Consider the following 10245-nt stretch of genomic DNA (forward strand, 5'->3'; position numbering starts at 1 on the left):
GATATTTCTTCTTCTTGTTGTTCTTCTTCTGCACAGCTAAGCTGGAAGTGGCATTTACAGCTCGCAATAGTGCAGAGTTATCTCATAGAAAGGGGCCACGGTGTTTCTGTATCTCTATTATGTTGGTGCGGCTTCGGAACTTTTAAATATCTCGATATATCTCGAAAACTACGCTTCTGATCAAAAAATATCATAGAACATAAATTGTAGGAAACATAATTCTCTACAAAAAACGTCTCTTAACATTTTCCATAGCTCGCTTCGTTTCCGAGATATTTGCAGATTCAGCTCAAAGGAACGGGCCTGACGGACATATTTCGAGATATTTCTTCTTTTTGTTGTTCTTCTTCTGCACAGCTAAACTGGAAGTGGCATTTCCAGCTCGCAATAGTGCAGAGTTATCTCAAAGAAAGGGGCCACGGTGTTTCTGTATCTCTATTATGTTGGTGCGGCTTCGCAACTTTTAAATATCTTGATATATCTCGAGAACTACGCATCTGATCAAAAAATATCATAGAACATAAAAAGTAGGAAACTTAATTCTCTACAAAAAAGGTCGCTTAACATTTTGCCATAGCTCGCTTCGTTTCCGAGATATTTGCAGATATATCTCAAGGGAAGGGGCCTGACGGACATATTTCGAGATATTTCTTCTTGTTGTACTTCTTCTGCACAGCTAAGCTGGAAGTGGCATTTGCGGCTCGCACTAGTGCAGAGTTATCTCAAAGAAAGGGGCCACGGTGTTTCTGTATCTCTATTATGTTGGTGCGGCTTCGGAACTTTTAAATATCTCGATATATCTCGAAAACTACGCTTCTGATCAAAAAATATCATAGAACATAAATTGTAGGAAACATAATTCTGTACAAAAACGGTCTCTTAATATTTTGCCATAGCTCGCTTCGTTTCCGAGATATTTCCAGATATATCTCAAGGGAAGGGGCCTGACGGACATATTTCGAGATATTTCTTCTTCTTGTTGTTCTTCTTCTGCACAGCTAAGCTGGAAGTGGCATTTACAGCTCGCAATAGTGCAGAGTTATCTCATAGAAAGGGGCCACGGTGTTTCTGTATCTCTATTATGTTGGTGCGGCTTCGGAACTTTTAAATATCTCGATATATCTCGAAAACTACGCTTCTGATCAAAAAATATCATAGAACATAAATTGTAGGAAACATAATTCTCTACAAAAAACGTCTCTTAACATTTTCCATAGCTCGCTTCGTTTCCGAGATATTTGCAGATTCAGCTCAAAGGAACGGGCCTGACGGACATATTTCGAGATATTTCTTCTTTTTGTTGTTCTTCTTCTGCACAGCTAAACTGGAAGTGGCATTTCCAGCTCGCAATAGTGCAGAGTTATCTCAAAGAAAGGGGCCACGGTGTTTCTGTATCTCTATTATGTTGGTGCGGCTTCGCAACTTTTAAATATCTTGATATATCTCGAGAACTACGCATCTGATCAAAAAATATCATAGAACATAAAAAGTAGGAAACTTAATTCTCTACAAAAAAGGTCGCTTAACATTTTGCCATAGCTCGCTTCGTTTCCGAGATATTTGCAGATATATCTCAAGGGAAGGGGCCTGACGGACATATTTCGAGATATTTCTTCTTGTTGTACTTCTTCTGCACAGCTAAGCTGGAAGTGGCATTTGCGGCTCGCACTAGTGCAGAGTTATCTCAAAGAAAGGGGCCACGGTGTTTCTGTATCTCTATTATGTTGGTGCGGCTTCGGAACTTTTAAATATCTTGATATATCTCGAGAACTACGCATCTGATCAAAAAATATCATAGAAGATAAAAAGTAGAAAACTTAATTCTCTACAAAAAAGGTCTCTTAACATTTTGCCATAGCTCGCTTCGTTTCCGAGATATTTGCAGATTTATCTCAAGGGAAGGGGCCTGACGGACATATTTCGAGATATTTCTTCTTGTTGTTCTTCTTCTGCACAGCTAAGCTGGAAGTGGCATTTGCGGCTCGCACTAGTGCAGCGTTATCTCAAAGAAAGGGGCCACGGTGTTTCTGTATCTCTATTATGTTGGTGCGGCTTCGGAACTTTTAAATATCTTGATATATCTCGAGAACTACGCTTCTGATCAAAAAATATCATAGAAGATAAAAAGTAGAAAACTTAATTCTCTACAAAAAAGGTCTCTTAACATTTTGCCATAGCTCGCTTCGTTTCCGAGATATTTGCAGATTTATCTCAAGGGAAGGGGCCTGACGGACATATTTCGAGATATTTCTTCTTCTTGTTGTTCTTCTCCTGCACAGCTAAGTTGGAAGTGGCATTTGCAGCTCGCAATAGTGCAGAGTTATCTCAAAGAAAGGGGCCACGGTGTTTCTGTATCTCTATTATGTTGGTGCGGCTTCGGAACTTTTAAATATCTCGATATATCTCGAAAACTACGCTTCTGATCAAAAAATATCATAGAAGATAACTTGTAGGAAACATAATTCTCTACAAAAAAGGTCTCTTAACATTTTGCCATAGCTCGCTTCGTTTCCGAGATATTTGCAGATATATCTCAAGGGAAGGGGCCTGACGGACATATTTCGAGATATTTCTTCTTCTTGTTGTTCTTCTCCTGCACAGCTAAGCTGGAAGTGGCATTTCCAGCTCGCAATAGTGCAGAGTTATCTCAAAGAGAGGGGCCACGGTGTTTCTGTATCTCTATTATGTTGGTGCGGCTTCGGAACTTTTAAATATCTTGATATATCTCGAGAACTACGCATCTGATCAAAAAATATCATAGAACATAAAAAGTAGGAAACTTAATTCTGTACAAAAAAGGTCTCTTAATATTTTGCCATAGCTCGCTTCGTTTCCGAGATATTTGCAGATTTATCTCAAGGGAAGGGTCCTGACGGACATATTTCGGGATATTTCTTCTTCTTGTTGTTCTTCTTCTGCACAGCTAAGTTGGAAGTGGCATTTGCAGCTCGCAATAGTGCAGAGTTATCTCAAAGAAAGGGGCCACGGTGTTTCTGTACCTCTATTATGTTGGTGCGGCTTCGGAACTTTTAAATATCTCGATATATCTCGAAAACTACGCTTCTGATCAAAAAATATCATAGAAGATAACTTGTAGGAAACATAATTCTCTACAAAAAAGGTCTCTTAACATTTTGCCATAGCTCGCTTCGTTTCCGAGATATTTGCAGATATATCTCAAGGGAAGGGGCCTGACGGACATATTTCGAGATATTTCTTCTTCTTGTTGTTCTTCTCCTGCACAGCTAAGCTGGAAGTGGCATTTCCAGCTCGCAATAGTGCAGAGTTATCTCAAAGAAAGGGGCCACGGTGATTCTGTATCTCTATTATGTTGGTGCGGCTTCGGAACTTTTAAATATCTTGATATATCTCGAAAACTACGCTTCTGATCACAAAATATCATAGAACATAAATTGTAGGAAATATAATTCTCTACAAAAAAGGTCTCTTAACATTTTGCCATAGCTCTCTTCGTTTCCGAGATATTTGCAGATTTATCTCAAGGGAAGGGGCCTGACGGACATATTTCGAGATATTTCTTCTTCTTGTTGTTCTTCTTCTGCACAGCTAAGCTGGAAGTGGCATTTGCAGCTCGCAATAGTGCAGAGTTATCTCAAAGAAAGGGGCCACGGTGATTCTGTATCTCTATTATGTTGGTGCGGCTTCGGAACTTTTAAATATCTTGATATATCTCGAGAACTACGCATCTGATCAAAAAATATCATACAACATAAAAAGTAGGGAACTTAATTCTCTACAAATAAGGTCTCTTAACATTTTGCCATAGCTCGCTTCGTTTCCGAGATATTTGCAGATTTATCTCAAGGGAAGGGGCCTGACGGACATATTTCGAGATATTTCTTCTTCTTGTTGTTCTTCTTCTGCACAGCTAAGCTGGAAGTGGCATTTACAGCTCGCAATAGTGCAGAGTTATCTCAAAGAAAGGGGCCACGGTGTTTCTGTATCTCTATTATGTTGGTGCGGCTTCGGAACTTTTAAATATCTTGATATATCTCGAGAACTACGCATCTGATCAAAAAATATCATAGAACGTAAAAAGTAGGAAACTTAATTCTCTACAAAAAAGGTCTCTTAACATTTTGCCATAGCTCGCTTCCTTTCCGAGATATTTGCAGATTTATCTCAAGGGAAGGGGCCTGACGGACATATTTCGAGATATTTCTTCTTCTTGTTGTTATTCTTCTGCACAGCTAAGCTGGGAGTGGCATTTGCAGCTCGCAATAGTGCAGAGTTATCTCAAAGAAAGGGGCCACGGTGATTCTGTATCTCTATTATGTTGGTGCGGCTTCGGAACTTTTAAATATCTTGATATATCTCGAAAACTACGCTTCTGATCACAAAATATCATAGAACATAAATTGTAGGAAATATAATTCTCTACAAAAAAGGTCTCTTAACATTTTGCCATAGCTCTCTTCGTTTCCGAGATATTTGCAGATTTATCTCAAGGGAAGGGGCCTGACGGACATATTTCGAGATATTTCTTCTTCTTGTTGTTCTTCTTCTGCACAGCTAAGCTGGAAGTGGCATTTGCAGCTCGCAATAGTGCAGAGTTATCTCAAAGAAAGGGGCCACGGTGATTCTGTATCTCTATTATGTTGGTGCGGCTTCGGAACTTTTAAATATCTTGATATATCTCGAGAACTACGCATCTGATCAAAAAATATCATAGAACATAAAAAGTGGGAAACTTAATTCTCTACAAAAAAGGGCTCTTATCATTTTGCCATAGCTCGCTTCGTTTCCGAGATATTTGCAGATTTATCTCAAGGGAAGGGGCCTGACGGACATATTTCGAGATATTTCTTCTTCTTGTTGTTCTTCTTCTGCACAGCTAAGCTGGAAGTGGCATTTGCAGCTCGCAATAGTGCAGAGTTATCTCAAATAGAGGGGCCACGGTGTTTCTGTATCTCTATTATGTTGGTGCGGCTTCGGAACTTTTAAATATCTTGATATATCTCGAGAACTACGCATCTGATCAAAAATAATCATAAAACATAAAAAGTAGGAAACTTAATTCTCTACAAAAGAGGTCTCTTAACATTTTGCCATAGCTCGCTTCGTTTCTGAGATATTTGCAGATTTATCTCAAGGGAAGGGGCCTGACGGACATATTTCGAGATATTTGTTCTTCTTGTTGTTCTTCTTCTGCACAGCTAAGCTGGAAGTGGCATTTGCAGCTCGCAATAGTGCAGAGTTATCTCAAAGAAAGGGGCCACGGTGTTTCTGTATCTCTATTATGTTGGTGCGGCTTCGGAACTTTTAAATATCTTGATATATCTCGAGAACTACGCATCTGATCAACAAATATCATAGAACATAAAAAGTAGGAAACATAATTCTCTACAAAAAAGGTCTCTTAACATTTTGCCATAGCTCGCTTCGTTTCCGAGATATTTGCAGATACATCTCAAGGGAAGGGGCCTGACGGACATATTTCGAGATATTTCACCTTCTTGTTGTTCTTCTTCTGCACAGCTAAGCTGGAAGTGGCATTTGCAGCTAGCAATAGTGCAGAGTTATCTCAAAGAAAGGGGCCACGGTGTTTCTGTATCTCTATTATGTTGGTGCGGCTTCGGAACTTTTAAATATCTTGATATATCTCGAGAACTATGCATCTGATCAAAAAATATCATAGAACATGAAAAGTAGGAAACATAATTCTCTACAAAAAAGGTCTCTTAACATTTTGCCATAGCTCGCTTCGTTTCCGAGATATTTGCAGATACATCTCAAGGGAAGGGGCCTGACGGACATATTTCGAGATATTTCATCTTCTTGTTGTTCTTCTTCTGCACAGCTAAGCTGGAAGTGGCATTTGCAGCTCGCAATAGTGCAGAGTTATCTCAAAGAAAGGGGCCACGGTGTTTCTGTATCTCTATTATGTTGGTGCGGCTTCGCAACTTTTAAATATCTTGATATATCTCGAGAACTACGCATCTGATCAAAAAATATCATAGAACATAAAAAGTAGGAAACTTAATTCTCTACAAAAAAGGTCGCTTAACATTTTGCCATAGCTCGCTTCGTTTCCGAGATATTTGCAGATATATCTCAAGGGAAGGGGCCTGACGGACATATTTCGAGATATTTCTTCTTGTTGTACTTCTTCTGCACAGCTAAGCTGGAAGTGGCATTTGCGGCTCGCACTAGTGCAGAGTTATCTCAAAGAAAGGGGCCACGGTGTTTCTGTATCTCTATTATGTTGGTGCGGCTTCGGAACTTTTAAATATCTTGATATATCTCGAGAACTACGCATCTGATCAAAAAATATCATAGAAGATAAAAAGTAGAAAACTTAATTCTCTACAAAAAAGGTCTCTTAACATTTTGCCATAGCTCGCTTCGTTTCCGAGATATTTGCAGATTTATCTCAAGGGAAGGGGCCTGACGGACATATTTCGAGATATTTCTTCTTGTTGTTCTTCTTCTGCACAGCTAAGCTGGAAGTGGCATTTGCGGCTCGCACTAGTGCAGCGTTATCTCAAAGAAAGGGGCCACGGTGTTTCTGTATCTCTATTATGTTGGTGCGGCTTCGGAACTTTTAAATATCTTGATATATCTCGAGAACTACGCTTCTGATCAAAAAATATCATAGAAGATAAAAAGTAGAAAACTTAATTCTCTACAAAAAAGGTCTCTTAACATTTTGCCATAGCTCGCTTCGTTTCCGAGATATTTGCAGATTTATCTCAAGGGAAGGGGCCTGACGGACATATTTCGAGATATTTCTTCTTCTTGTTGTTCTTCTCCTGCACAGCTAAGTTGGAAGTGGCATTTGCAGCTCGCAATAGTGCAGAGTTATCTCAAAGAAAGGGGCCACGGTGTTTCTGTATCTCTATTATGTTGGTGCGGCTTCGGAACTTTTAAATATCTCGATATATCTCGAAAACTACGCTTCTGATCAAAAAATATCATAGAAGATAACTTGTAGGAAACATAATTCTCTACAAAAAAGGTCTCTTAACATTTTGCCATAGCTCGCTTCGTTTCCGAGATATTTGCAGATATATCTCAAGGGAAGGGGCCTGACGGACATATTTCGAGATATTTCTTCTTCTTGTTGTTCTTCTCCTGCACAGCTAAGCTGGAAGTGGCATTTCCAGCTCGCAATAGTGCAGAGTTATCTCAAAGAGAGGGGCCACGGTGTTTCTGTATCTCTATTATGTTGGTGCGGCTTCGGAACTTTTAAATATCTTGATATATCTCGAGAACTACGCATCTGATCAAAAAATATCATAGAACATAAAAAGTAGGAAACTTAATTCTGTACAAAAAAGGTCTCTTAATATTTTGCCATAGCTCGCTTCGTTTCCGAGATATTTGCAGATTTATCTCAAGGGAAGGGTCCTGACGGACATATTTCGGGATATTTCTTCTTCTTGTTGTTCTTCTTCTGCACAGCTAAGTTGGAAGTGGCATTTGCAGCTCGCAATAGTGCAGAGTTATCTCAAAGAAAGGGGCCACGGTGTTTCTGTACCTCTATTATGTTGGTGCGGCTTCGGAACTTTTAAATATCTCGATATATCTCGAAAACTACGCTTCTGATCAAAAAATATCATAGAAGATAACTTGTAGGAAACATAATTCTCTACAAAAAAGGTCTCTTAACATTTTGCCATAGCTCGCTTCGTTTCCGAGATATTTGCAGATATATCTCAAGGGAAGGGGCCTGACGGACATATTTCGAGATATTTCTTCTTCTTGTTGTTCTTCTCCTGCACAGCTAAGCTGGAAGTGGCATTTCCAGCTCGCAATAGTGCAGAGTTATCTCAAAGAAAGGGGCCACGGTGATTCTGTATCTCTATTATGTTGGTGCGGCTTCGGAACTTTTAAATATCTTGATATATCTCGAAAACTACGCTTCTGATCACAAAATATCATAGAACATAAATTGTAGGAAATATAATTCTCTACAAAAAAGGTCTCTTAACATTTTGCCATAGCTCTCTTCGTTTCCGAGATATTTGCAGATTTATCTCAAGGGAAGGGGCCTGACGGACATATTTCGAGATATTTCTTCTTCTTGTTGTTCTTCTTCTGCACAGCTAAGCTGGAAGTGGCATTTGCAGCTCGCAATAGTGCAGAGTTATCTCAAAGAAAGGGGCCACGGTGATTCTGTATCTCTATTATGTTGGTGCGGCTTCGGAACTTTTAAATATCTTGATATATCTCGAGAACTACGCATCTGATCAAAAAATATCATACAACATAAAAAGTAGGGAACTTAATTCTCTACAAATAAGGTCTCTTAACATTTTGCCATAGCTCGCTTCGTTTCCGAGATATTTGCAGATTTATCTCAAGGGAAGGGGCCTGACGGACATATTTCGAGATATTTCTTCTTCTTGTTGTTCTTCTTCTGCACAGCTAAGCTGGAAGTGGCATTTACAGCTCGCAATAGTGCAGAGTTATCTCAAAGAAAGGGGCCACGGTGTTTCTGTATCTCTATTATGTTGGTGCGGCTTCGGAACTTTTAAATATCTTGATATATCTCGAGAACTACGCATCTGATCAAAAAATATCATAGAACGTAAAAAGTAGGAAACTTAATTCTCTACAAAAAAGGTCTCTTAACATTTTGCCATAGCTCGCTTCGTTTCCGAGATATTTGCAGATTTATCTCAAGGGAAGGGGCCTGACGGACATATTTCGAGATATTTCTTCTTCTTGTTGTTATTCTTCTGCACAGCTAAGCTGGGAGTGGCATTTGCAGCTCGCAATAGTGCAGAGTTATCTCAAAGAAAGGGGCCACGGTGATTCTGTATCTCTATTATGTTGGTGCGGCTTCGGAACTTTTAAATATCTTGATATATCTCGAAAACTACGCTTCTGATCACAAAATATCATAGAACATAAATTGTAGGAAATATAATTCTCTACAAAAAAGGTCTCTTAACATTTTGCAATAGCTCTCTTCGTTTCCGAGATATTTGCAGATTTATCTCAAGGGAAGGGGCCTGACGGACATATTTCGAGATATTTCTTCTTCTTGTTGTTCTTCTTCTGCACAGCTAAGCTGGAAGTGGCATTTGCAGCTCGCAATAGTGCAGAGTTATCTCAAAGAAAGGGGCCACGGTGATTCTGTATCTCTATTATGTTGGTGCGGCTTCGGAACTTTTAAATATCTTGATATATCTCGAGAACTACGCATCTGATCAAAAAATATCATAGAACATAAAAAGTAGGAAACTTAATTCTCTACAAAAAAGGGCTCTTATCATTTTGCCATAGCTCGCTTCGTTTCCGAGATATTTGCAGATTTATCTCAAGGGAAGGGGCCTGACGGACATATTTCGAGATATTTCTTCTTCTTGTTGTTCTTCTTCTGCACAGCTAAGCTGGAAGTGGCATTTGCAGCTCGCAATAGTGCAGAGTTATCTCAAATAGAGGGGCCACGGTGTTTCTGTATCTCTATTATGTTGGTGCGGCTTCGGAACTTTTAAATATCTTGATATATCTCGAGAACTACGCATCTGATCAAAAATAATCATAAAACATAAAAAGTAGGAAACTTAATTCTCTACAAAAGAGGTCTCTTAACATTTTGCCATAGCTCGCTTCGTTTCTGAGATATTTGCAGATTTATCTCAAGGGAAGGGGCCTGACGGACATATTTCGAGATATTTGTTCTTCTTGTTGTTCTTCTTCTGCACAGCTAAGCTGGAAGTGGCATTTGCAGCTCGCAATAGTGCAGAGTTATCTCAAAGAAAGGGGCCACGGTGTTTCTGTATCTCTATTATGTTGGTGCGGCTTCGGAACTTTTAAATATCTTGATATATCTCGAGAACTACGCATCTGATCAACAAATATCATAGAACATAAAAAGTAGGAAACATAATTCTCTACAAAAAAGGTCTCTTAACATTTTGCCATAGCTCGCTTCGTTTCCGAGATATTTGCAGATACATCTCAAGGGAAGGGGCCTGACGGACATATTTCGAGATATTTCACCTTCTTGTTGTTCTTCTTCTGCACAGCTAAGCTGGAAGTGGCATTTGCAGCTAGCAATAGTGCAGAGTTATCTCAAAGAAAGGGGCCACGGTGTTTCTGTATCTCTATTATGTTGGTGCGGCTTCGGAACTTTTAAATATCTTGATATATCTCGAGAACTATGCATCTGATCAAAAAATATCATAGAACATGAAAAGTAGGAAACATAATTCTCTACAAAAAAGGTCTCTTAACATTTTGCCATAGCTCGCTTCGTTTCCGAGATATTTG

This window comes from Osmia lignaria, unplaced genomic scaffold, assembly GCF_051020975.1.
Source record: "Osmia lignaria lignaria isolate PbOS001 unplaced genomic scaffold, iyOsmLign1 scaffold0002, whole genome shotgun sequence".
NCBI lineage: Eukaryota > Metazoa > Arthropoda > Insecta > Hymenoptera > Megachilidae > Osmia > Osmia lignaria.